A 23,420-nucleotide genomic window follows, 5' to 3' on the forward strand; every position below is an offset into this window, starting at 1 on the left:
ACGTCAGTACCACAGTCCATGGTATTTGTCAAAGAGCGAAGTTTTCCCAGTCTGCAGGTACGCCCTTGCCAAGGAGGGCTTGTAACGTCACTACTTTGGTTGGCTCGTTGGTCTAGGGGTATGATTCTCGCTTAGGGTGCGAGAGGTCCCAGGTTTAATTCCCGGATGAGCCCCAGGGTGCAAAGCTGTGTGGTGTTGGAGTCTTCTGGGGGTTGTTTCCCTCTCTCCCTCAGAGGGACTTAGAACAGCTAAGTGCGGTGCCAGAGCTGCTGATAGCATGTTCTCCGGTGTCCCGCTCTGTTTTGGTTTTCGGTGCCTCGCTGTGTGCCGCTCTCGGCCAGGGTATTCTCAACTCTTTTGAGTTGTTTGCGATCCTGCCGGACCATGCTCTCCCTGCTGTCTCACACGGGGAGGAGTTACTGCTCTGGAAAGACACGTCAGCGCCACAGTCCATGGTATTAGTCAAAGAGCGTAGGTTTCCCGGTCTGCCTCAAGCAGGTACGCCCTTGCCAAGGAGAGGTTGTGAAGCCGTTCCTTCAGTTGGCTTGTTGTTCTCTCCCTCAGAGGGAGGTAGAACAGATATGTGCGGTGCCAGAGCTGCTTATAGCATGTTCTCCGGTGTCCCGCTCTGTTTTTGGTGCCATCGCTGCGAGTCCAATCTTGCTGCTTCTTGAATTCCTCAGCAAACACAGATGAAACGTTCAAACAATCTTTTCATTTTCATTCGATTCACTTTGCATTTTACAAAAGAGGCAAAATGTGGAAGTAACTGAACCAGCTTCATCCGGACATTGGGTCATGCGTGGGTTTAAAGTTACGACATGACAATCAATGAAATGGACTTCCCAGTGCTTTGAGAGTGTAGAAATGACAGTTTGAGTATTTTTTTTGGCAAGAGATACAAGGTTTGGGAGCAGCCTCTCGCCGGTGGGGATGTAGTTCAGTGGTAGAGTGCATGTATGAGGTACCCGCGTTCAATCCTTGGCATCTCCAGGCCGTCTTTTAAGTTAGGAAGTAGTGAAGAAATCGGTAGCCTGGGATTAATCACTCGTTCTCGTTTAGGGCTTATACGCACTCTGTGCCGTTATTCTCAGAGACATGTGTATGCATGCAAAGTGAAAAGTGAAAGAAACGACGAGATGGCAAGCACCCACAGCTGGTCCAATTGGAGTGCCCTCGAAAGGCTAGAGCATTTTGTTTTTGGCAACGTGAACCTCTCGAGCTTCATGTTGACGCACATACGATCTAAAACCCACGTCTTGTCCACGTCTGTAGGTGAAGTCATAGACAGACAATTGTCAAAGCTAGGGAATTATTGGGCACTGATGCCAGGTGTGATACCTATGAGGTACACGGACTAACAGCGAACTATAGGCTCTGCTATGCTGAGTGTTGCTTCGTGGATAGAGCGACTATCTCGTTAGTAGTAGTAGGGGTTAATGAAAGCATTCCAATTGGAGTGCCCTCGAAAGGCTAGCGCATTTTGTTTACGGCACCGTGAACCTCTCGAGTTTCATGTTGACGCACATACGATCTAAAACCTAAAACCCACTTCTTGTCCACGTCTGTAGGTGCAGTCATAGACAGACAGTTGTCAAAGCTAGGGAATTATTGGGCACTGATGCCAGGTGTGATACCTATGAGGTACACGGACTAACAGCGAGCTATAGGCTTTGCTATGCTGAGTGTTGCTTCGTGGATAGAGCGACTATCTTGCTAGTAGTAGTAATCAAAGCATTCCACTGCCTAACCCAACAGAACACACACAAACTTTGGACATCAACATACTTTGAACACCACTGTTTCACGGGCCATTCTTTTGGCATTAGACCTCGTGGCGCAACGGTAGTGCATCTGACTCCAGATCAGAAGGGTGCGTGTTCGCCCAACACTAGAGTTGCAATAAAAAGTCCACAAGCGGCAACGTGAATTCACAAAGCACCTAAATGTCACTGATTTTGCCAGACTCACACTTCTCATTAGGAACAAAGGGATCTACGTAGCCATGCACTTTGAACTATTGCTGCCACCTGTCCGCTGCGAATGTGCAACTAAAGGTATCTGTTTTGCGTTGGCCGGGAATCAAACCCGGGTCAACTGCTTGGAAGGCAACTATGCTTGCCACTATACCACCAACGCTACCGTTGATTGGTCAACCAAAGTCAAACTCCACATAAATGTGATGCCTGCATTCCGTGCCAGAATGACATCATATTTCCATTTGGCAAAGCATAGATGTTTGCGAAAGCAACCGTTGGATGCAGTATCATGTTCATGCTATGCTGAGTGTTGCTTCGTGGATAGAGTGTGGGGAAAAAAGTGAGGGGAAACGCAGCATGTCAGGTGCACCAGCCGGGAATCGAACCCGAGTCACAAGAATGGGAATCTTGTATGATACCACTACACCACTGGCACTGCTGCGAAGTAGTGCTTTTCAGGCTTTCCACTGGAGTGACAGTGATTCCAAAACCTGTCTCCATCGCTGCGAGTCCAATCTTGCTGCTTCTTGAATTCCTCAGCAACACAGTTGAAACGTTCAAACAATCTTTTCATTTTCATTCGATTCACTTTGCATTTTACAAAAGAAGCAAAACATGGAAGTAACTGAACCAGCTTCATCCGGACATTGGGTCATGCGTGGGTTTAAAGTTACGACATGAAAATCAATGAAACGGACTTCCAAGTGCTTTGAGAGTGTAGAAATGACAGTTTGAGCCCCAGGGCGCGAAGCTGTGTGGTGTCATGGCTGGCAACAGGAGTCTTCTTGGGGTTGTTTCCCTCTCTCCCTCAGAGGGAGGTAGAACAGCTATGTGCGGTGCCAGAGCTGCTGATAGCATGTTCTCCGGTGTCCCGCTCTTTTTGGTTTTCGGTGCCTCGCTGCGCGCCGCTCTCGGCCAGGGTATTCTCAACTCTTTTGAGTTGTTTGCGGTCCTGCCGGACCATGACCATGTTATGTTGGGTGTATTTTGATAAGAGCATTTGGGCTCTGAGCTGAAGCATTGATCTAAAGAAGACCTCTCCCCCCCAAAGTTATCAGATTTCCTTAGCTCATCAGCTTGGAACTGGTATGCGTCAAAGTGACAGTTTTCGGGAGGATGGCACCGAGAAGAGGCCAAATAGTTTGGAATCCTGCTATGAGATGTCTGGAGAAAGGGGCCTGTAGGTGATAAAAACTCTTTGAAGTGGACGAGAGCCAAAATCCCGACATAGAGCTACGAACCCGGGCCAACCGGCATTTCCAAAAGATGGCATGGATTGACATCAGTCATAAATCAAGCCCCCCTTCAATAGGACACTGGGGGCTGAAACCGAAATACAATCTCAAAAACTCAAGAACCAATCACCTATTGATCTGACAGACTATAAAGAACAGCGCACGGCCTCTCTCTCTCTCTCTCTCTCACCTGAACCAGAAACTCGCTGCCACAGCTCAACCTGTAGCTCTGTTGCCGGAACCGGAACCAGAAACCAACCAAGTCTTTGCCGGCAACAGAAGAGTTAAACTTTGTTGATAATTTTAGAAATAAAATCTGTCAACGCCGAGAAATATCTTCTCATTCCTGTTTAACTGTTTAGTCTGAAATTGACACAAGTTAATAGACATTAGATTATGGGTGACCCTGCCTATCCCTAATCATTGAATAATAATCAGTTAAGGGAAATTGTGGTAACAAGTAATGATAGGATCTTTCTCGGCACCTAAACGTAAATGAGACTGATATATATAGGGTATTTTTTTGAAAGGGGGGCTGTGGGGGATTTGACCTTTGACTTGAACTCAGGGGGCCTCTCCTAAAGGGGGGTTAAGGGTGATTTGACCTCTTGACCTTGAACTTGAGTTGAACTCAGGGGGTGGGGGGTGCTTGTACCACGTCACAGAATAATTACCATATTGATGGATTCCGAGGGAATGTGCAGGGTGGTAGGGGTCTTCAACTGTTTTTCAAGCCCTCTAAAAGATTTGTCTTTAAGCCAGACTGATTCTTTAGTAAAATAGCAATTTTTCTCTATATGTGTGAAGCTGCAAAAGAGCGCTATGTATACCCTTCAGATTGTTTAGAAAACATAGATATTTTTCCCTACGCTAGTGAAGCAATGTAAAGATTGAATAAATACAATTATGAAGTTTTAAAGGTGTGTGTGTGTGTGTTCACAACACCCGGTGATGTAAAAGCAATGTAACGTTACTAAGTTAAGAAATCCTTAAATATAGAAGAGTTATAGAATATATATGTTAAATAAGAAGCATAGACTATATATGTAAAAACTGGGACATTTCAATACAACTCAATAAAAGCAGCATTTGTAATAATATTAGTAATCAAACATCAAATTATTATGTAATATAAACCATTCATGCATTAAGATTCAGTGAATACACTCAATGCGATCACAGCACATCCTGTGTGTGTGTGTGTGTGTGTGTGTGTGTGTGTGTGTGTGTGTGTGTGTGTGTGTGTGTGTGTGTGTGTGTGTGTGTGTGTGTGTGTGTGTGTGTGTGTGTTTACATATATACCGAGTGCAGGCTGGAACGCTAATCTCAAGGGCTCAGATTCTGATGAGAACAAGCTGTTATCTAGCCGCTTGATAAAGAATCCTACCCGAAACGATGTTGGAAACCTGTAACTATAAGGCTATCAAAATATAAGTTATTCTTAACCATTAGGCTGTATGAAGATATAAAAACATGATAACAATTAAATTAACGAATGATGGTTACCACAAAACATTTAGGAATCTGGAGGTACATACAGCCGCTATGTGTTAAAGTTTGCGGGGATTGCGGTGGTCATCAGCGCGTTCCAGCGCACAGCGCGGTGTTTAAATGCGGGTTTGCGGTGGAGATTCAGTCCATTTGGTCAACACGCTGCCTGCACGGTCCAGAACACACAAAGAGACATCAGGATGCCCGGCCACGACCATGCGGAGCGGACACTAAACTTCTCAAACTTTGATGGTAAGTATAATTCAATTAATCAAGAAATATAATTGCGAAGTGTTTAGATATCCGTACACTAGTTCAGAAAGATTAAAAATATGCTACATTTACATACGTATTTAAGAAATCTAATATTTGAAATGTTTTAAATATATTTGAATTGTATTTAAACGTTTAAATTCTGTTTATAGGAAACGCTGATTTTCAAACGTCTCAAGAGCCTTTTACACTAGGTACTATTATTTATTGATATATTTTTTAATATTTATAAATAATAGGCACAGCGCGATGTTTCTAACAAGCACCCGTGTATCTGCAGGATTACCGAGCGCCCCGTACAATGTGCTCGATTTCTACACGAGCGAATCAATGAACACGGGTAAGACTCATTTAATAATGTATCAACCATATTAATTATACGCGATATGAACGTATGTACATTTTATTTTCATATAACCATATTTACTTTCAGATTTGTTCCCGACATTAGATGACGAGCGACCCAGCACGTCAAACGCTGAGCCGCGTAGGTTATACTTTCCATTTCATACATGTAATAAATATCTCGCCAGGATGTGTGATGTTTAATTATGGATCTATACAGGCGGATTTTTATATTATTTTGTGTTTTTATCAGAGGATCTATCCAGACCGACCTGTGTCAAGTATTTACGGAAAATAACGCATTCCGAGGGTGAGTGAGACCTTTATTCCATCACTCCGAGAGATGGAGCCGTGGTTATATTGTACACAGTGTGCACAATGGCTCTATTGTTTGGCGCTGACCGGGCGTGCTGTGCTGAGGGCCTGCGCCGAGCCATCTGAGCAGAATGATGCGCACGCAGTTTGGCCCCGAGGCATGCTGGGATCTGTACTGTTTAAAGGATTGTAGTAGTCTACGTTTGAAAGTGAAAGTAACCTGGCTGCAGTGCCCAGACTAAACTAGGTTATTAACTTATGTTTATACATGTCTCCGTTTTAAGACACCGAAAGTGATGATGATGAGCTTGAATCAGGAACGCCGGATCTAAGAAGACGTCTGCATTTAAACGGTCTGTTTGCATCGTTTATACGCTTTTACAACCGAGTATTTAAAACTATTATTTATGAAACGATAATATTGTGCGGGTTCTTGTCATTTTACAATGTACTTACTTAGACCGTTATTATTAATGTTTTCGTAGCACACGCTTTATTGAGACAATTATTAACGTTGTCTATTATTGTAATACAACATTCTAGATGTAGTTATTCTTTTAAACATTTTTATATATATTTTTAATTATGAATGGTCTATAATATTCTGAGCACTATTGTATTAATAAGAGTAAGAATAGTTCATTTAAAAGCTATAGGTTTACATAAATCGAATTATGATAATAATATATTGTTTGTTTAAGGATGTTATTTATGTTATTATTATTATTGTTATGTATTTTTATTATTATTATTATTATTATTTATTTATTTTTAATTATTATTATTATTATTTTATTTATTTATTTATTTATTTATTTTGTGTTACTGTCTGTGATTAAACGTATCCGTTCTCATGTGTTTCAGGTTCATCGGAGTCTATTTCAGACAGTTCATTACTGCGGCTGATTACGCAGCAAGGTAGCCCCAGTTATTCACCAACAACACCCCGAGAAACCGCCCGGGTGTCTCTGCAAGTTAGGAGCCAGGACTCCCCGATGCATATCCAAACACCGCCTGGACCGCCTGCATCACCAGTCAGCGTCGTATCGAGTGAAGAAGAAGATCTAACTACAACCTTGCGGGAGACTATCAATCTACAGGTTGAGTTGGCATCTACGGACCTGCGTGAGTTGCTACATATAGTGTTGAATAACCAAACACAGGTAATTGAGGGTCAAACAATCTTAATGAATGCCTTAGCAAGCTATATAAACAGGATCGGGGATTGAACATGTCTGAAAGTAATAAAAGGACCAATGATGCAGACATTCACGAGCAGGAGTCCAAAAGATCTAGAGAGAATGATCCTGACACGAACGATCCTGAGGCCATAGCAAATGTACCGATTACCCCCGAGCTATTAGAAATGGTGTATGAAATAAACAACCGACCGGCACCTGCTATAGACTTGTATCCCTCTGTAAATTCTGACTTGTTACAAATGGTTGATTCCTTAGAACACCTACCCCTTCCGAACGCAAACAATTTAACAAAACAACCCCAACTTATTACTAGTCCTGCTCCAACAGAAATCGTTCTTGAGTATGCATCTAACCACATTGTAAATGACAATTGTGTTGACACTTTTGAAGGTCTTCAGCATGCTTTAAACAATGTACAACAAAGGGGTTGTGGCGGAGGTCAGAACAGTGAAGCTGCAGGTGTTGACAATGGGTTTAGTCGCGAGCTTAGCGATGTTCAAAATATCAACAAAGAGGCTGAAGATGTTCGGGGGAGTAACCATAGATCAAATGCTGGTGGTGGTGGGGATTGCCATAATATCGATGCTGATAATAATGATGGGGGTGTAGAGCACGTAGACAGACCAAACTTCGGTAATTTTGAAATTGTTCACAGATTTAGCTTTGCAGAGTTATTCAACAGCGACAATTATGCCGAGATATTTGTTACAATGCATGATATTATACAAAATATGCTTGACCGAATTACCAAACGTGTTAGACCCCAGGATGTGGTGCAGTTGGAGCTGAGAGCGGATTCATTATTTAGCAGTGTTTTTACCATAATGAGAGGTGATGAGTTAGATGTTGAGGCTTTTCTATCTAAAATTGAAAACCTGCTTCAGAGTCAAGTCTTCATCCTGGCCGATGAAAGTCTGGTCTTGGTCATTAACGTTGTTCGTAACCCTGAGGGTTGTGTTCGTAGGAGATTGTCAAGTCTTGTCTCAAGACTGAAATAATTCATAAGAAACTCGGGCAAATAGTGAATGAGTGTAATACAAATAACAAAACATGCTTTGCGTGTAGTATAGTACGCCTGCTCAAACCTAATATAGTTGCAGAGCAGGTTTTGCATGATGCTTTGCAAATGCATCAGGCAGCGTGTCTATCGGAACAGGAGATGGTGACTTTCTCAGATATCCACAAATTTGAGGAGGTGGCAGATGTTTAGATTATAGACTAGTACCATTGTGAGATAAATGATGTATTTGACACATTTCAAACTCACTCAGTGTTTAACCCCCACACATATTTTCTTTTCCTTCACGAAAATCATTACTACGGTATTAGAAATTTGAAGGCTTTTCTGGGTTGTTGGTACGTCTGTGATTTTTGCTACAAGGGTTTTAACGATAGGAAGAACCATCAATGCGCCGGGTACTGTAATGTGTGTTACCATCCGCAATGTCGAAAGGGTGAAGCTCCCACAGTGCGGTGTAAGGATTGTTTAAGGATCTGTCGGTTCGCTTTCAGTTTTTCCGAACACAAAATACCTAGAGGGGGTACGGGTCAAAGCATCAGCCCTTGCGATAAAACAAAATTCTGTCTCCAGTGTTATAGACAGTACACCTATAAAGAGGATAAACCCCACAAGTGTGCTGCTCTGAGGTTTCATCTCTGTAACGCCAACTTAACACCCGAGACCGAACACCAATGTTTCATACAGTCTGTTAAACTGGCACCCCTACATAACAAGTATGTCTTTTATGACTTTGAGTGTAGGCAGGAAGGAGGCGTTCATATAGCGAATTATATTCACTGTATAGACATGTTGGATCGCGAGTGGGCTGCGGCTGGTGAGTCATGTGTTGAGGGTTTCCTTCAAAAATACCGCTGTCCAAAGTATCGAGATTACACATTCATAGCTCGTAATGCTAGGGGGTATGACTCTTATATATTGATGAAATATTTGGTGGAAAGCGGTGTAACCCCCGACATCATAGCGTAGGGGTGTAAAATAATGTGTTTCACAGACCATGATTTCAACCAGCGTTACATAGACTCGCTCAACTTCTTACCCATGAAACTGAGCGCTTTACCTAAAGCGTTGGGGTTTGAAACGCGAGAAAAGGGCTGGTTCTGCCACTTTTCTAACACGGTCAAAACACAGAATTATAGAGGCATCTACCCGGCACCCAGTTATTATGGGGTTGAATCCATGATGACTCGGGAAAGGCAGGACTTCTTCAACTGGTATGACACGGTTAAGGATGGCATTTTTGATTTCAGAAAGGACATGGCCGCCTATTGTAGAAATGATGTGTTGATCCTTAAAGAATCATGTGTTAGGTTCAGGCATGAAGTCATTAAGACAGCGGGTCTTGACCCTTTACAGTGTACGACAATAGCTTCTCTCTGTATGAAAATGTTTCGAGCCAATTTCTTGCAGAAAAACACCATCGCCATTACAACGCCGGACAATTACAGATGCCTTCAAAAGAGTTTTTCTACGGCCTCCATCCAATGGTTGGAATACATGTCTGACAATCATAACATCTTGATCAGACATGCTTTGAATTATGGCGAGGTTAGAATGGATCCCTACTTTCTGGATGGTTTTTCAGAGGAAAATGGGGTTCGTACAGCTTATGAGTTTGCCGGTTGTATTTACCACGGTTGTCCTTGGTGCTTTGATGCAAATACTTTTAATCCTGTCACTCATCAAATCTGTGGAGATATGCATTTTGATTTCGTACAAAGAATCGAGACTCTAAAAAACACCTGTGGTTTAACTGTGAAAGTGATGTGGGAACATGAGTGGACGGCTATGAAAAAACAGGACGGTAGTGTACGAACCGAGAGACGCTTTGTTCGAAGGGCGCAATCTGTTTACATTACGAGGCGAAGGCTGAGGAGAGAACAGATTACTATGATTTCACTAGCCTGTATCCCTTTGTCAACAAGACAAAAATTTACCCCATAGGACACCCCACCATAATTTATCGCGACTTTCTCGATCTCCAGCAATACTTTGGCTTAATCAAGGTCACGATGTATCCACCCAGGGGGCTTTTCTTGCCAGTTTTGCCTTATAGAGCTTCGGGAAAATTGATGTTTCCGCTATGTAGAACGTGCGTTGAAACTGAAAACCAGACGGTGGAGTGTCCGCATGAGGATGATGAGAGGTCACTGACAGGGGTGTGGTGCAGCGTGGAGCTTAATAACGTGATTGAGAAAGGATACAGAGTCGGTAAAGTGTATGAGGTCTGGCATTTCTCTGAAAAATCTGACACGCTTTTTGTCGATTACATCATGACACACCTTAAAGGGAAGCAGGAGGCTTCCGGTTACCCTTCATGGTGTACTGATGAAACCAGTAAAGAGAGCTATATTCAGAAATATCTTGAAAAAGAGGGAATCAGGTTGGATCCGAGCAATATAACTGTAAACCCAGCAAAGAGACAGATATCAAAACTGATTCTAAATAGTCTGTGGGGTAAATTTGGAGAGCAGTCTAATAGAATAAACACTACTTTGATTAAAGATCCGCCGCAGTTTCTTCAATTTCTGTTTTCCAAAGAGCATGATGTGTCACACTTTAGCTTTGTAACTGACAGAGTAGCTCAGGTTCAGTGGCGACGACCTCAAGATTTCACGACCAAGCCGGGGAATGTCAACGTTTTTATAGCTGTTTTTTCAACAGCTTATGCTAGATTAGAATTGTATAGTTTAATGGAGCGTCTGCAGGAGCGAACTTTATATCACGATACGGACTCTGTAGTCTTGGTCAGCAGACTGGGTGATTGGATGCCGCCGCTTGGAGATTATCTGGGCGAGTTAATAAATGAGCTAGACCCCCAAGATCACATCATAGAGTTTGTTTCTGGGGGTCCAATGACATACGCTTATAAAACAGCTTCAGGAAAGAGCTGTATGAAGGTGAAAGGTATAACTTTGAATCACTCACAAGAAACTGATCAATATCAAGTCTCTAACGACTCAGGTTCAAAATTACGTTGCAGGCCTAGATCAAGGAATTCAACCTCAAGAGGTGATTACTTCCGGAAATCAGATCGTCCGAAATAATGTGTACATTCTCGAAAACAGGCCACTATAGAAAAGGTTTCGGGTAGTGTACAACAAAAGAGTTCTTTTGCCCGACTATAATACGCTACCCTATGGATATTGACGGGGTATTCGATAACAGTCTTCAACAAAAAAAGTTTTTTTCTTAAAAGGCTTTTAGAGAATTCTGCAACGGCTATAACACAAACTCTCGATAACATAGTTTGGTGTTACTTATGTTGGCAACCTCTGTACGATGAGCTAATGGTTAAAATTTAAAATCTTAAATTTGTGGAAGGTGTCCCCGCATCGCTTTGTGACGATGATTTGTTACCCAGTGACAAATGCAATTTAATAGTGATAGACGATCTCATGGAAACGGCTAGTGACAATAGCGAAGTGGAGAAAGCTTTTACAAAATATACACACCATAGAAATTTGAGCATCGTCTATCTAGTAAAAAGAGTCGAACGATCAATTTAAATGCTAATTATATTATTCTTTTCAAAAATCCTAGAGATAAGCTGCAGGTGAACACTTTGGCCCGGCAAATGTACCCCAGACAATCTAAATTATTTTTGGAATCGTTCGAAGACGCGACTAAAAACCCTTACGGATACTTGGTAGTGGATTTAAAAGCACAAACTCCCGTAGACTATCGACTCAGAGCGGGTTTGCTGCCCCCAGATTGGCCTGTAGTCTACGTGCTAAAGAGAAGAAATAAAAAATAGATGTCGGCTAGGATAAGAAGAAACCTACCGCTTTTAAAAATATTATATGAGGGTAATCCTCATCAGAGGAAAGCTGTGTTGTTGGCCGCCCCTTCTGATCTGATACAAACTTTATGTGAAATCGCCTTAAACGTTCTACGGGGCAATATACCTTTTACAGCTTTTCAACTGGGTGAACTAAAACAACAAAAGTCTGTTATAAAGATCTCCACTAACATGAAGTTATCCATTAAAAAGAAGAGAAACTCTATTAACCAGAAAGGTGGTTTTATCGGACCCCTCTTGAGCATAGCCTTGCCTTTCTTAACCAACCTTCTAGCTTCCAGAGATATCTGAGTATCGTTAAACAGGGTGCAAAAAGCCAGAGTACTCTAACTTTAATGTTGCCTTCGGAGAAAGAGCAGCTTTCTGAAAGTAGTGCGGTTATTGAAACAGAAGAAGAACACCCTGTACAGGCAGATGTGGTTTTATCAGATGCCTCAATCAACAATCCCTAACCAAACCACCCGTAACAAAATCTGCCTCTATAAGGCCGGTGAGAGTGATTGGGTTGAACCCCCCGCCAGACAGAAAAGAATGAAACCTGCATCAAAACCTAGATGGACACCTTATTAAGGGTATAAATGTGTACTTGCAGTTGGAAAGGGGAAAAGCAAAGTCTTTGTATTTAACGTTAGATACTTTTATTACGTTGTATATCCATATTTTGACATGTATTACACAATTTTTACAACATGATATATTCTTATTCTGTAATGTTTTTTTTTAACATTTTATAATGTAATGATTATATGATTATGTCAAATAAAAATTGCTTTTGTACTAAAGCTTTTCTTTTCTTTAACACGCATGACATTTTTAAAAATCTTTACAAGAACAGACATTCTGTATACATGTTTAGGTGTAGCGTTATGTTGGGTGTGTTTTGATAAGAGCATTTTAGGTTTGAACTGAAGCACTGATCTAAGAAGACCTCTCCCTCCAAAGTTATCAGATTTCCTTAACTCATCGGCATGGAACTGGTCTACATCAAAGTGACAGTTTTGGGGAGAATGGCACCGAGAATAGGCCAAATAGTTTGGAATCCTGCTATGAGATGTCTGGAAAAAGGGGCCTGTAGGTAATAAAAAACTCTTTGAAGTGGACGAGAGCCAAAATCCCGACATAGAGCTACGAACCCGGGCCAACCAGCATTTCCAGAAGATGGCATGGATTGACATCAGTCATAAATCAAGCCCCCCTCCAATAGGACACTGGGGGCTGAAACCGAAATCAAATCTCAAAATTTCAAGAACCAATCACCTATTGATCTGACAGACTATAATGAACAGCGCACGGCCACTCTCTCTCTCTCTCACCTGAACCAGACTCTCTCTCTCTCTCTCTCACCTGAACCAGACTCTCTCTCTCTCTCTCTCACCTGAACCAGAAACTCGCTGCCACAGCTCAACCTGTAGCTCTGTTGCCCGAACCGGAACCAGAAACCAACCAAGTCTTTGCCGGCAACAGAAGAGTTAAACTGGGAGAAGGAGATTGAGCCGTACGAAGAATTCTTTTAAAGGACTTTATAAAATAAAGAATTTTACAGACTGCGCATGCCCGCCTGTACCCACCTGATCAGTGGAGTTTTACAGCTGGACAATTGACTAAGTCTACTGTATACGAAAGTGTCAGTCATTTAAATAGCTATTGAGTCTTAAGAAACTTGACCCTTGGAACAAACAGGGACCTGCTTTCCTCAAAGACTTTGTCTTCAAGTAACTACGGTGGAACCCTGCTTACAAAGAAGATTTTGTGCACAACGTTGGAGCCTTCAAACCAGTGGAAAATCTATTTGGAAAAGACTCTACTTTCGCGAAACCCCAACTTCCAGGTGCATCGACTGAGTGGAAGTTCTTGGACAAAGCCGAACCGGACTGCCTTTGTTCCAAACCACACGGAATTCGTGCCTTGTGCTGTTATCTGAGCCCGAAGCCAGAGAGGCCTCTCTGCGACGAAGTTCAGATAAGCTTAACAGTTTGGAGTTTGTGATTCATGACATTTGAGAAATCAGTTAGAAATGTTAATCTGTGATTCACAACTCTAGAATGTGTAATACCATTTAGTTTTTTTAAATATAAATGTGTGTTGCATTAAACTGTTTTGTTGATAATTTTAGAAATAAAATCTGTCAACGCCAAGAAATATCTTCTCATTCCTGTTTAACTGTTTAGTCTGAAATTGACACAAGTTAATAGACATTAGATTATTGGTGGCCCTGCCTATCCTTAATCATTGAATAATAATCAGTTAAGGGAAATTGTGGTAACATGTAATGATAGGATCTTTCTCGGCACCTAAACGTTAATGAGACTGATATATATATAACGAGAAGTTACCTGACATAAATACTGACCTGCGTAGTTATTTAATGTCTGACTAACAATACTAATGAGAGACTCACCTTCGTCTTACTAACCGGTATTGTAGTCAATGTGTTTATAACCTTTTTTGTTGAACGATTTGTGTGTTATCATATGCGATCCCATGGTCTTTGATTTGGTCACGGAAGTGATTTGTCTTTGATTTGTTGATCTAGAGTTGAATTTTAATTAGTTTTTCCCTTTTGTATAATTAGTGTAGTGCTACATTTAGTTTTTGTTTTTGGAATTGGTGTCTGCGTCCAATTATTACAGAAATTGAGTTCTACAAGATTCCAGGATTCGTGATAAGGTGATACTATAAATTAACTTCTTTAATTGAAATTTATAAGTGTACCTTACGCTACATAGGTATTTAACATTGTTATTATTAGGACACAATGTTTGAACAAACCAGGACACAGTTTTATAATTTTTTCCTAAATCAGGGCCATACAGCGTCATAACATTTGTGTAGAGGAGACCTTTAGCTCTATGATATAAGAAAAACACACAGTGTTGACCGCAGGTTGTAGTCTGTAGACTTTTCACTTGGCGACAGTTTTAAACCGGTTCTTTACAATTGTTTATTAAAAAGTTTTTGATCGTAGCTGGAAAATGAATAAAATCTGGAGGGTTTCCGTAAGAATCAAAAAAGTCGCCGCGATGATCTTCCGTCAGATAAATAGCCAGCCAGTGCTCTCCAGGCATGGTTTCAGGGTGAGTGTTAATTATAAACATGGCGGGTAAGTTCTTTAGCTTCAATTCAGGTAACTGATCGCAAGCATAGACTCCGTGAAACAGCTTCTTAGTGTAGGGGTTACAGTTCATGAGAGCCGTGAGCTCTCTGGTGTTCATGGTTAATAATAATCATAGAGCACATTCCTTCTCTGATTCACTTCTATAATATTGTCAAACACAGCGTACACAACCATATTTACAGTACCGGCTAGGGGTTGCTTAAAACATATTTCCAGTCTCATGTTTCCTGTTTTCACCATGGAGAAATGTTGCCCGCACTCTTCATCGGGGGTTAGGTTGAAGGCGTACAAAGTGTAGCCGTTGATGTATTCAGCGCGGTTTATCAGCAGAGGCTGGTCCTTCGGATGTCTCCCTGTAGCGAGAACTAGACTGTAATATTCACGGACCGCGCAACCATTTTCAAAATCGGGTTGAAAAGGTTTGGCGGGGACCTGCGTGCCATCAACATACAAAGCTATAAATTCTGCATTATAATGTTTAAAATTTAATGGATTCTTTGTATATGACCCTGTAAATGCGTCATTATCCACCAGCCCGATAATGACATGTTTTGGGAGCTTTCCGAGGAAGAGGTTTTCCTGATTCATAACGCGAGTTCCTGCCGCGATGCTTGCTGTAGAAAATGTTGCTCTTTTTTTTAGACCCGCGTTGGTGCCACCTGGATCCTTGACATCCATGGCGTCTGGTGTGTCTTTGGCAAACAGCCCAGGGCTGAACTGTTTGTTTAGAGTCTCCTCGCTATAATTAAGTATACACTCCATCAGTGCTCTATAGGGGTATGTATTACTGCTTTGAATTATCAGTCTATCCCCCAGGGTTACATCCACTTGCAAGACGATGGTGGCCACCGGGTAGTTGATAACCTTTATTATTAATCGAACTGTAATGTATTCTGACAGGTTGTTTCCCTCCAGAGATCTGTTTGTTCATCTCTTCTAATAAATTTTCAATAACCGCCTTGTAATGTGAAAGACCACTGTTTTTGAATTCCGACGTCCAAAATTGAAAAGACCGAGTCTTCATCGCGTACTACAGCCCAAGTGTGGGGGTACTGTATTTCCGACAACCCCACCTCCCAGGGCCCCCACAGTTCTATAGGTTTTACAAATTTGACCGTAAAACTAGAAACGTTGTTGTTAGGATAAATGTCGAGGGACGCGTTACTAGGCAGCATCACATAGAATCCTCCCTCTTCCATCTTCATGACATATAATGAAAGATTCTCCATGAGCTTTCACTTGTATACCGGCCGTATATCCCACACCGCACTAGCCAAAACCCAGCTATTGAACTTTTCAGGCCACCCCGCCCATTTTCCAAAACATATTTTTTCCTGTTTTCAGTTTTTTTCCCTAAAATCTTTTCTACTCTGAATACGTTATCATTCCCCAATACAATATTTTGTAACTCCTCCTCATAAAAAGTACCTTCTATAGACTCCCCGTCGTAGTCTTTTTACCTGTACACCAGCGGGGTTCGAGCCACACGTTCGGTAATGGTGAAATATTCATCTGAAAAAGTTTGCTCATAACCTTTTACAAAGGGTCTCTGTAGCTTTGAAATTCTTACATCTCCTACTTTGAACTTGTAAACCTGTTTCTTTGAGGCTTTAAACGGACCATAGACATTTTTAAAGACCTTAAAAGAATTACTGTTATCCACCTCTACAGGTTTTATTTTAATATTTCTATGATAACTGTCGTTGTAAGCATTCACAAACTCTTGAACTCTATCGAGATACGTTTGAGTATTGTTAGCTGTGAAGTATCTCCACATTTTTGTCTTTATAGTTCTGTTAAATCTCTCCACAATCGAGGCCTTAAGCTCGTTTCCTGTGGTGAAATGATGTATTTTGTGTCTTTTCAAAAGATTCTGGAATTCTCTATTGAGAAACTCTTTACCTTTATCAGACTGTAGTTTTTTAGGACAGCGCCCCTGCAAGAGTATATCTTTCAAGGCCTGCGTAACAACAACGCCGGTTTTATTCCTCAACACTCGCACCCACGCATATTTTGATAATATATCTATACACGTCAACATGAATGTATACCCTTTATTATGTTTTGATAAATTTGACATATCCACCAGATCCACCTGCCATTGTGAATCTATGTCTGAAACATACACACGATTTCTTTAAAAGTTAATTCTAGCCGGTTTATGTAGGGTGTAAGCATCTTGCGCAGACAACCACTCGGCCACACTTTTCTTATCTGCCTTAATAGCCTTAACAGCCCTCTCCGGAATCCCTTCCGACCCCCCAAACTCCCAACTTTGGCGGGGTTGTAGTACAAATCCTTCATCCTAGGAGCTTTGCGAGACATTCTGTAAAAGCACACTAAAGTATTAAGAAAATGGCTCATTTTTTTCATTTTCAGAGTACAACCCCATTTTTAAGCAATTGAGAAAAGTATGACACATACAGCAATTTTCCCCATTATTTAAACAAAAAGACATCAACTGATTGGTTACTTGCTCTATATCCACTACTACACCGGCTTTTATTTTATAAGTACACACATAGATTACATACATGTATAATACAATAATATGTGCTTTTTTAAAAATAAACAACCATTCATTAAACATGACTTGTAAAAGATTATGTAAATGTTGATGAAATGGTCTAACATCGTTCCTTGCAACAGCTATCATAGCCGCCCAGTTTTCATACCCCTCAGTCTTTTTCACATCATCCATTAAATGCTCCAGGTTTGAAAGTTGAGCATCGTCGACAGTCAAAGCTGTAGTGAAAAAGTGCTCGTCGGCCACTTTCTTTTCCAATACTTTGTACAATAGGGCCCTCAGATTTGTCGCGGTTTGTTGGCGACAAATCCGGTTACAGAATCAATCCAGAACATTCCCCATCTTCAGGTGCTTTCAGTTGCTTTCAGCCTCTGAGTTGGTTTCGAACAGATCAAATTCCTTCTCCTTGTACTCTGCTTTACTTTCTTTACGGATGAAATATTCCTTCAGCTTGACGGAGGTTTTTCTGCTGCTCTCATCCAACCCGTCGAACAGCTGGTTGAGTTTCTCTCTGATGTACGGCTCCTTTTTCAGCTCCAACAAAATTTCATCTATAATTTTCTGGACCTGCACGGGACAGACATACAGATGATGATAAGATAATGCTTTGACTAGCGCTTGTTTCAACCAAGGTTTGTTCAGTTTTTTGTAAATATCCTTGAAAAAGAGATAGAAATAATACGTTTCTGGTTCAAACAGACAGCTGTGTCTCATCTGGCTAGGATGATTCACTTCACACCCCAGGCAGACTTAATGATTAATGATTAATGAGAGCATTCAGTATATACACCAGGGCGTTCTTAATAATTCTACTTACTTCATTGTGGACCTCTGGTCTAAAACCGTCGCCTTCGTCACGCCCCCCGGCAGGTTTGATGATCGTTGGTTTGCTCAGCGCTGGTTGAGGTGTTTCTAGAGCCATAGTACAGCTCTCCTGAGACGCCGCCACAAAAGCAGCGATGTTCGGGTATCTCTTTAGCCATGGAGTCGGTGGTTTTAGTCGTTACTTCCATTGAACAGCGGGCTGTTTCGTCTTGAAGTAGTGGCGGGTAGCCGCGGTAAGAGTGCTCAGGCTGGTATAAAATGTAGGACCAAGGGAGGTCCTCGTTCGTAAGAGGGCTGTAGAGTCTCGTAACAGACATGCTCTTTTAATCTAAACCAAGAGCAAGGGGGGTGGCTACTTTTATACAATATTTTTACTACATCATGTATTACATCACAGTTAGACGGGTGGGGGCGTGGGGGCAATGTCGACAAAGTCATTGTCGATGCCTTTGACAGCATGCAACCAACCCCCGCCACATTTTTGCCCGTCTTCGCAGTTGAAATGAAGTCTCTTTTTAACAGAGTCAAACTCTACATATTTCCTCAAGACCTCAAAACCCTCATTAAATTATTTTATGACCGTTTTCATTTTCGACCAATCCTGGGTGTAGAAATCAATTTCAGCAACATATTAATTTTCATCCTCAGGATCCATAAAAATAGGTTCAGCATCGTAAAAAAAAGCTAATTTGTTTGGCATAGCGTGTTTTCCTAAACACTATTCTGTTGTACCCTGTCATAGTTATAGTCATTACAGTTCTACTATGATTCACAGATAGAGCGCTTTCCCAGTCGTGACTTTCAAACATCAGAGGCAGCGGTGCAGTTTCACGATCTCTATTCCACTGTTTCAACGCCTCTAACGCTTTATCCACATCCCCTTGCCTTGTCCAGTCCTTTACATGCATCCAATCCTTGTAAGCGTACTCAATTCTGGTTACAAAAGGCGTAGACATCTCCTCACCAGATCTTAACTCAAAAAACTCCAGACCGACATATCCCTTGTCCATTTTAAAACGGTATCCACGCGTTGTCTCATCATCCTCCAGAACCCAGATTCGGTCGAGTCTCACATCCTAACGTGAAGGAACCCTAGCCCGGGTTTTCCTCTCGGGTGTTTTCTCGTAGATAAAGTCGGACATGCTGAAGACCCAGAATCACTTCACACGTGTAAAGAGAAAAAAATATATTTTACTAAAGAATCAGTCTGGCTTAAATACAAATCTTTTGGAGTACTTGAAAAAACAGTTGAAGACCCCCCCCCCACCCACTTGTACATTCCTCTGGTGTCCTGTTAGCTCCGCCCCCACATATTTAAATTCTTCAAACCAGACTCTAACGTGATAGGCTATTCCTTCAGTGCCCTGTCAACTCCACCCCCAAATATACTAATTCTTCACCAATCCGAGGTTACTAAAGACGTAGACATATCCTCGCCACCCCCACTTGCTCAAAAAGCTCCAGACCGACATAACCCTAGTCCATTTGAAAGAGGTAACTGCTTTGGCCCTGTTGAAGAGACAGCCTTGCGGATCTCGCTTAAGTAGAAGTATCTATGTTACTAAAGAATCGGGAGGGCTTTAATAGAACTCTTTTGGAGCTTCACTCGCGTAGGGAAAAATAGCTATTCTACTAAATAAATTGGGAGGACTTAAATACAACTCTTTTGGAGCTTCACTAGCTTAGGGAAAAATATCTATGTTTTCTAAAAAATCTGAAGGGTATATATAGCGCTCTTTTGGAGCTTCACACGTGTAGAGAAAAATAGCTATTTTACTAAAGAATCAGTCTGGCTTAAAAACAAATCTTGTGCAGGGTTAGAAAAACAGTTGAAGAACCGCACCACCCTGCACATTCCCTCGGAATCCATCAATATGGTAATTATTCTGTGACGCGGTACAAGCACCCACCACCCCCTAGGAAGGACCCCTACCCCCTAGGAAGGGCCCCCCCCAAGTTCAACTCAAGTTCAGGTCAAAGGATAAATCCCCCGCAGCCCCCCTTTCGAAAACATGCCTTATATTACTACTCATGTTCTCCGGTGTCCAGCTCTGTTTTGGTTTTCGGTGCCTTTCTGCGCGCCGCTCTCGGCCAGGGTATTTTCAACTCCTGAGAGGTCTGGACAGGCTCCCCATGGCTCGTTGGTCTAGGGGTATGATTCTCACTTTGGGTGCGAGAGGTCCCGGATTCAACACCCGATGAGCCCGTCTGGCCTGCCCCTTCTCTGTTTTGCGGTCCCTGGACAGGTCGCTCTCTGTGGGAGTCTGGGTCCTCTTCGTAAATGCAGGGCTTTTGACCTCAGATGCTGTTGCCAGTGTTTTCTTCTCTTTGAAACAAATGTGTATTATACAGGTTTTTGTTGTTGTTGTTGAGGAGCAGGGGCACATCTAGTGTATTGTGGAGGAGAGGAAAGAAATGTGGTTTTCCGGCTTGTTATGGAGACCTTTGCTGAACGTGTACACCTGAGCTGCACCGAAGGAGAGGCATTCTTTTGAGTTTTTTGTGGTCCTGCTGGACCATGCTCTCCGTGCTGTCTCACTGGGGGAGCGGTTACTGTTCTAGATAGACACGTCAGCACCACAGTCCATGGTATTTGTCAAAGAGCGTAGGTTTCCCGGTCTGCCTCAAGCAGGTATGCCCTTGCCAAGGAGAGGTTGTGAAGCCGCTCCTTCAGTTGGCTCGTTGGCGTAGGGGTATGATTGTCACTTGTTGTTCTCTCCCTCAGAGGGAGGTAGATCAGCTATGTGCAGTGCCAGAGCTGCTGATATCATGTTCTCCGGTGTCCCGCTCCGTTTTGGTTTTCGGTGCCTTGCTGCGCGCCGCTCTCGGCCAGGGTATTCTCAACTCTATTGAGTTGTTTGCGGTCCTGCCGGACCATGCTCTCCGTGCTGTCTCACTCGGGGAGGGGTTACCTTTCTGGATAGACACGTCAGCACCGCAGTCCATGGTATTAGTCAAAGAGCGTAGGTTTCCCGGTCTGCCTCAAGCAGGTACGCTCTTGCCAAGGAGAAGTTGTGAAGCTGCTCCTTCAGTTGGCTTGTTGGCGTAGGGGTATGTTGTCACTTGTTGTTCTCTCCCTCAGAGGGAGGTAGAACAGCTATGTGCGGTGCCAGAGCTGCTGATAGAATGTTCTCCGGTGTCCCGCTCTGTTTTGGTTTTCGGTGCCATCGCTGCGAGTCCAATCTTGCTGCTTCTTGAATTACTCAGCAACACAGATGAAACGTTCAAACAATCTTTTCATTTTCATTCGATTCAGTTTGCATTTTACAAAAGATGCAAAACGTGGAAGTAACTGAACCAGCTTCATCCGGACATTGGGTCATGCGTGGGTTTAAAGTTACGACATGAAAATCAATGAAACGGACTTCCCAGTGCTTTGAGAGTGTAGAAATGACAGTTTGAGTGTTTTTTTTGGAAAGAGATACAAGGTTTGGGAGCAGCCTCTCGCCGGTGGGGATGTAGCTTAGTGGTAGAGTGCATGTATGAGGTCCCCGCGTTCAATCCTCTAGGCCGTCTTTTAACTTAGGAAGTAGTGAAGAAATCGGTAGCCTGGGATTAATCACTCGTTCTCGTTTAGGGCTTATACGCACTCTGTACCGTCATTCTCAGAGACACACAATGTGTATGCATGCAAAGTGAAAAGTGAAAGAAACGACGAGATGGCAAGCACCCACAGCTGGTCCAATTGGAGTGCCCTCGAAAGGCTAGAGCGTTTTGTTTACGGCACCGTGAACCTCTTGAGCTTCATGTTGACGCACATACGATCTAAAACCCACGTCTTGTCCACGTCTGTAGGTGAAGTCATAGACAGACAGTTGTCAAAGCTAGGGAATTATTGGGCACTGATGCCAGGTGTGATACCTATGAGGTACACGCACTAACAGTGAGCTATAGGGCTCTGCTATGCTGAGTGTTGCTTCGTGGATAGAGCGACTATCTCGCTAGTAGTAGTAGGGGTAAATTAAAGCATTCCAATTGGAGTGCCCTCGAAAGGCTAGAGCGTTTTGTTTACGGCACCGTGAACCTCTCGAGCTTCATGTTGACGCAAATACGATCTAAAACCCACGTCTTGTCCACGTCTGTAGGTGAAGTCATAGACAGACAGTTGTCAAAGCAAGGGAATTATTGGGCACTGATGCCAGGTGTGATACCTATGAGGTACACGCACTAACAGCGAGCTATAGGCTCTGCTATGCTGAGTGTTGCTTCATGGATAGAGCGACTATCTCGCTAGTAGTAGTTATCAAAGCATTCCACTGCCTAACCCAACAGAACACACACAAACTTTGGACATCAACATACTTTGAACACCACTGTTTCACGGGACACTGTTTTGACCTGTGACCTCGTGGCGCAACGGTAGCCCGTCTGATTCCACATCAGAAGGGTGCGTGTTCGAGTCACGTCGGGGTCAGTGTTTTGTACAACGGGAAGGCCCAACGCCAGAGTTGCAATAAAAAGTACACAAGCGGCAACGTGAATTCACAAAGCACCTAAATGTCACTGATTTTGCCACTCTCACACTTGCCATTAGGAACAAAGGAATCTACCTAGCCATGTACTTTGAACTATTGCTGCCACCTGTCCGCTGCGAATGTGCAACTAAAGGTATCTGTTTTGCGTTGACTGGGAATTGAACCTGGGTCAACTACTTGGAAAGCAGCTATTCTTGCCACTATACCACCAACAGTGATGCAGAATGGCCAACCAAAGTCAAATTCCAATCACCTATTGATCTGACAGACTATAATGAACAGTGCACGGCCTCTCTCTCTCTCTCTCACCTGAACCAGAAACTCTCTCTCTCTCTCACCTGAACCAGAAACTCGCTGCCACAGCTCAACCTGTAGCTCTGTTGCCCGAACCAGAACCAGAAACCAACCAAGTCTTTGCCGGCAACAGAAGAGTTAAACTGGGAGAAGGAGATTGAGCCGTACGAAGAATTCTTTTAAAGGACTTTATTAAATAAATAATTTTGCAAACTGCGCATGCCCGCCTGTACCCACCAGATCAGTGGAGATTTACAGCTGGACAATTGACTAAGTCGACTGTATACGAAAGTGTTCAGTCATTTAAATAGCTATTGAGTCTTAAGAAACTTGACCCTTGGAACAAACAGGGCCCTGCTTTCCTCAAAGACTTTGTCTTCAAGTAACTACGGTGGAACCCTGCTTACAAAGAAGATTTTGTGCACAACCTTGGAGCCTTCAAACCAGTGGAAAATCTGTTTGGAAAAGACTCTACTTTCGCGAAACCCCAACTTCCAGGTGCATCGACTGAGTGGAAGTTCTTG

General features: G+C 42.6%; 3 non-coding genes across 3 annotated transcripts; 1 reads left to right on the forward strand and 2 right to left on the reverse strand.

The window, feature by feature from the left end:
* Positions 1-2,067: 2,067 nt before the first annotated feature.
* On the reverse strand, positions 2,068-2,139 carry trnag-ucc (transfer RNA glycine (anticodon UCC)). The gene has a single exon. It is a non-coding gene; the product is annotated as a tRNA-Gly (tRNA).
* Positions 2,140-2,344: 205 nt separating this feature from the next.
* trnag-ccc (transfer RNA glycine (anticodon CCC)) lies at positions 2,345-2,415 on the reverse strand. The gene has a single exon. It is a non-coding gene; the product is annotated as a tRNA-Gly (tRNA).
* A 20,054-nt stretch (positions 2,416-22,469) lies between these two features.
* trnaw-cca (transfer RNA tryptophan (anticodon CCA)) lies at positions 22,470-22,541 on the forward strand. The gene has a single exon. It is a non-coding gene; the product is annotated as a tRNA-Trp (tRNA).
* Positions 22,542-23,420: the final 879 nt, after the last annotated feature.

This window comes from Amia ocellicauda, chromosome 16 (genome assembly GCF_036373705.1).
Source record: "Amia ocellicauda isolate fAmiCal2 chromosome 16, fAmiCal2.hap1, whole genome shotgun sequence".
Classification (NCBI taxonomy): domain Eukaryota; kingdom Metazoa; phylum Chordata; class Actinopteri; order Amiiformes; family Amiidae; genus Amia; species Amia ocellicauda.